Source organism: Pogonomyrmex barbatus, unplaced genomic scaffold, assembly GCF_055798465.1.
Source record: "Pogonomyrmex barbatus isolate J1 unplaced genomic scaffold, ASM5579846v1 scaffold5, whole genome shotgun sequence".
Taxonomy (NCBI): domain Eukaryota; kingdom Metazoa; phylum Arthropoda; class Insecta; order Hymenoptera; family Formicidae; genus Pogonomyrmex; species Pogonomyrmex barbatus.
In genome coordinates this window covers 4,377,943-4,383,825 of record NW_028297149.1, presented here as the reverse complement: position 1 = coordinate 4,383,825, position 5,883 = coordinate 4,377,943, and positions in this window count along the sequence as shown.

Genomic DNA, 5,883 nt, shown 5'->3' with positions numbered 1-5,883 from the left:
GAGAGAGAAAGCTGACGTGCATACAAAAAATGTGATTGCATACAAAAAAAACGCAAAAGTATCGCGTAGTGTCTAACGCTCAACGAGAAGAAATGGCAAGTGAAAAGGCATCGCAGGAATTTGATTATTTGGCGTATATTAGAGATTTATTAAAAATTACTTATCCAACTGAAGCAGTACGTATATTTATTCACATGTATCTTTCTAATGTTTAAAATATTAAACACAACATTGTTAAAAATATTAAATTCAATATTTTTGTAATTTGACAGACATTATATCTCAATGGTATCTCAGTTGTGGAAACCGTGCAAGTACAGAATCTTATGAAAATTCAGATACACCACTCGAATGGGATACGTAACTTTTTCTCCTTTTTTTCTTTTTCTCTCTTTTGTCTTTTTTCCTTTATTTGATATGTGATGTATTGTGTGAAATTGAGATTTTTTTATTATTTTTTGTAATATTTATGCACATATGATATCAAAATTAATGGTTTTATGAATATTAATCATCGGCGGTGGATACGGTATCAGCGTCGCCAATACAAGGAGTATTTATACTTTTTATGGGAAGAAATTACTCGCGAGGACGTATTTGATTTGCAGAGACTCTTTGGTTTACGTCCATATGAAGATGATGATGAAGAAGTGTGATGAACTTTTTCTACAGGTATTCTCATTACTTTGAATAATTACATAATTAATTGAATAATTACATAAGTAATAAAGATCCACAAATGAATATATATACAATAAATAAAAGTGCATTGTATGAGTTATTCTTTTGCATTAAATAAATATTAAAAAATTTTTCACTTTTTTTTAAATCGTGAATTCAATTTCTTTGTCATGTGCATGACTGACACACTGACCTACCCGACACGCGCGAGTCACCCCGGCAAAATAAACTTCTCGGCGTTATATGATAAGAAGCGGTACGTCGATCGTTAGAATTATCAACGCATGGGAAAGAAATAAAAAAACATAATTCGTATATCATATTTATTTTATTCATGGTTATCTGACCACCAATTAAATAATTTGAATATATTTTGTAATGCGCAATTAGTATAGTGATATCCGCATCGCATAGTATTATCAGCGTCCAGATTGTTTAGAGAATCTATGTCTTCGTAATCAGCATCCAGAGTCTCGATGTACACTCGCTCATCGTCCAGAAGCAAATTCCACAGCCATTGTCGTTTTTCATGTCCCTTGACATATACGACAGCATCGCTGTCATCGTCGTCGTCGTCGTCGTCGTCGTCGCCGTCGTCGTCTTCTTCCGTTCCATGCACAGCTTTTGTAATCAAACTCTTAGCTTTGCTGTATGAAATCGTTCCGTCGCAGTCCCATCGCAGTCTATGGTGATGACGTATCACCCAGCGTGTGCGAGACTTGTCGGCACTTGCAAGGAAATGCCATGGTATAGGGCTTGCGAAAATGAGAAAGAACTGTCCGTTTTCTGAGAGCGGCAAACTCCTTTACAACAAACTGTCCTCCAATGAGAAAACCTTGTAGGTCTACGAACGTTGGTGCGACCATGACGAGCAATTTTTGGAGACTGCGGTCGATTTCGATGTATCGTAGATTTTATTGTCTCTCTCTCTCATGCCAGCGATGCTCTTAGGTGAGCTTGCGTACAACATTGGTCAACGGATTGTAGTGAACCACACGATCGTGTATAATGAGACAGTACGCGGTGGTATTCATCGGTACGTTCTCCTTAGTCTCAAATTTCAATTTCACGTTCACGGTTGCGCTCTTGACTGATTCGTTTTGTCGAGAACAATCGATGATTACGAATGGATTATGCAGAAAAGACGTGAGACGGTGAGACTCGGCTCGAGATATTCGTATCCGTAGTAACCCTTGTAGAAATGCGCGTACGTTTCATACAACACGGACCATCTGTTTTTGTCGAAATCAAGATTTATATCGTCGTACGGATAACATTCCGAGTTCAGATAAAGTTTCACGTTGGTTAAGTTGCAGTCGTCGAATCGGCTCGTGTCCTTAGCCATGACATTTTTGCGACCTGCTTGCAGAGCGAAGATGATGTATCGCGGCTTCTCGAGCTGAGTAGCGGTCTTGATGGCCCACGAATGCTTGGTTGTACGCTATAATAGCGGAAACTCGTACAGATTCCACGAGCGAAAAGCCATGCTCAAGTATCGTTCGCTCTCCAAAGTGCGCAGCATCGATAGTTTTTTTATTTCGCTCAATAACACGTGTGGCATTCACCATTGTATCTTGAATAAGTCGATCACGGGGTCCAATGTCGAATTTCCCATCAGACAATTGTTGTCGTTACGCGATCGTATCAAGATCAACTCGTGACGAGCGTTGATTACCACGTGTCTGTAATCCTCGCAGAATCCCAACAATGTAGAGAGATACGCAAAAGTTAAAATATCCATCCGCGTTAGTACGCGCATCCCAACCGGCATTCCTCAGAATCACGCTTCTGTCGGATGATGCCGTTACGTAATATTTGAGCGTGCTGGTTACGCCCACGTTTCTGTTACGATCAATCTCCACACTATCAAGCTCGTATCGAATCTCATCGAACAGGAACGCGACAAAATTATTTCCCAACACCACATCAGATCCCTCGACAACTCTGTTCTTCGTTAGTTTTCCCTCGATATAGAAAGCTTTCGTACGGCAATGTGTACAGATCCTGTTGCTGTATAGGTATTCTTATCTCATCGCTGTACCCCGAACGTCGTATTGGCGAACGAGTTGTACGCATGAGTCTCAATCTTGACGATGCAATCGTCAAAGATTGGCTCGTCTTCGATGTTTAGGATATCAGTCATTTCACAAGTTGCGCACCGCGAATCCTAAAGCTTGGAAAAATTTAACGTTCGACGCGTTAAGTTTCTTCCTCTTCTTGACGCAGCCGGATGAGCGAATATTGTCGATCGATGTTTTCTTTGTAAAAGATGCGTTATCTCTCTGCGTATGCTTCGCTTCGTTCAACATGAGCATTTCAAATGTCACGCTCGCATTATCGCTGTCGCTGTCGTACGTGCAATCTGATGGTGATCTCTTCTCCTCTGAAATCGAGCAATCGTCCGTTTTGGTCAACAATGCGTATCGTTAGCTCCGTAATGCTCCGTACGATGACTGGCAGGTAAATGATCTGCATCGGCCTTTCCGATATCTTATATTCTGGCGACACGCTCGGTGAAAATTCGTGTATCGTGTGCACACTTTTGTCGTTGCTGTATGCGCCCGCGGTCACGTTGCACTCTACACGGATAATGTTTACGTTCATTATGTTGATCGACACGTCCGATTCGTGCCACCTTCGCGGTTGCAGTATACGCCTCGAGAAACCCAGCAGCGATCCAATGTTATGGGACTTGTTAAAGTTTATTCTGTAGACGCATTTAATCTCACATCTCATCGTGTTGTAATTTGCGCGGAGCACTATCGGGTATTCTCCAATCTCGTCATCGCCGCGCGCGGTGTCACCAGCGTTATCCTCGGGCGCGTCGCGTTTCCATAAAATCTCACGTTTCAAAAATTGATTTATGGCAGTTCATACGACCCCTCGGGAATCGTAATTTCTGCGTCGTCTTTGCCAAAATAAAATGTATTGTTCGAAGCGTTTACATTCGGTATCGTGTGATAAGTCTCTAAAATTGTTAGACCAAGCTCGTAGTCATCGTCGCTCAAATCTATGGTTGGAAAGTAATTTGCCGCGAGAACGCTGCTCTTCCCGCTCAGCGTAAGCGTCAGCGACATGATGGAAAAAGCGTTCGATAAATACTGAGACGCCGCGACATTTTGTCTTTTTAAATTTACGCACATCGACCGTTTTGGAGAAGAAACCACAAGCATAGCTATCCGCAGACGCTCTGATCGTACGTCTGATAAAACGTTCGATTGTATTCCATCGTAACATCGTCTCCGAATCGTATCAGTTCCTTGGGCGGTCGAAGATTACCGAAACTGTCAAAGTACACAACGCGATTGTTTCTCTTTGCGTACGCTATCCAATGAGTGCCGGGACCCGTCGTGTCGTCCAGATTTACGATACCGCTCTCTTTTCGACGCGCGTCGCTAATCGGTAATGCGTCACGCATAAAAACGCCTCTAAAGTATGGTACGCGCATACGCTTCAGCTGGTCCAATTGTACGTTGGTGATTACACCCGTAGGTACTTTTATTATCTCTTTGGCGTTTTTTTTTCTTTTTTTCTTTTTTTCGCTGTTACGCCTCGTCCGCGGTTGTACGGAGCGAAATAGAGTCCCCGTCCGTATTTGTACGGAGCGAGATATAGTCCCCGTCCGTATTTGTACGGAGCGAGATACAGTCCCTGTCCGCGCGTTTCCATCGCACGACGTTACAGTTCCTCGAGTTGACGTTGCGCGACTTTCCTGTCATTTACCGCTTTCGCCACGCTGGCCGCTCCGCTGATCAAAGATCCGAGCGCGCCCAAAATTGGCAAAATCGGAAACACACCACCTCGTTTCGCCGTTGGAAGTATTCGTTTCTTTTTTTTGCCGGCTTTTTTCTTCGCCTTCATATCCATGCCGATCTTGATCTTGGCTTTCATCGCTGCCCAAACGGCTGCAGCTGCAGCTTTCTCGCTCAGAGCCGAATCTCTCGCGATGACGCGTTCTAAGGCTTTATCGGCGAGTACCTTGTCCGCCGCGTGTCTGTCGATGAGATCGTTGCTCTGAGAATACGCAATGTCGTGTTCACGGCACGCCGCGTCCAGTGGATTTATGCCCGTTTCTCTCTGGCTAATCGCTCTTTCAGCCGAGTACCGATACGAGAGTATGGATCGCAAAACTGATAGCCGGGGATATGTAGTTCGAAAGGAAACGCGTTTATCGCTCGATTGAGCAGACCTCCACCACAGCTTTTGTTCAACGTTGCTGCTGACATGCGCTATAATCCTTTATCTTCGGTGCAGGACCGTCTATATGATCTCGATCCCACGATTGATTATAATACTCGACGCAGCGACGATAGGTTTGAAACTCCAAATCCGCCTTTATATGTCCCGGAAGCTTATCTCACACGTGATCGATATAAGTACCGCACACGCGTAACAGTATGATCTTCGGTATATATTGCAACTGCTGAGCGCTCAAATCCCGAATATCGGAGGGATGCGACAGCGAGAGATACACTTTTGCTACTGAGCGATTCGCGATTTCACGCGCCTATAAATAGGCGTTCGATCGAAGTCTAGATAACGCAGTGCGAACATGAAATTTGTACGGCAGCCGCTGATGATACGCGTCGCGACTGCTGTACTGTGACGAGAAAGCGCGAATGATGGGAGACATCGCGACGGAGCGCAAGCATGGTGAAATGTTACTATACGCGCCATCATTTGCGGGCCGTCGAATTGTGGTAAAACCAACGTTCTCATAAGCTTGCTCGAGAGTTCATACGTATACGTTTCGAGAACGTGTACGTATACTCGAAATCGTTGCAACAATCGAAATATCGATATCTCGAAACTTTGTTGACATCGATAGAAGAAATCGGCTACTTTATGTTCTCCAACAACAGTGACGTCATTCCACCGAGCGAGGCACGTCCCAATTCGATCTTCGTCTTCGACGACGTTGCGTGCGATAAACAAGATGCTGTGAGAGAATACTTTTCGATGAGCCGCCATTCGAACGTCGATTGCTTCTATCTCTGTCAGACGTACGTGAGGATACCTAAACATCTGATACGTGACAATGCGAACCTGCTGATTCTGTTCAAACAGGATGGTACCAACTTGAAACATGTTTACAACGATCACGTGAATACCGACATGTCATACGATGAATTCTGTGCGTTATGCCGCGATTGTTGGCAACGTGAGTATGGATTTCTAGTGATAGATAAGGACAGTCCGCTT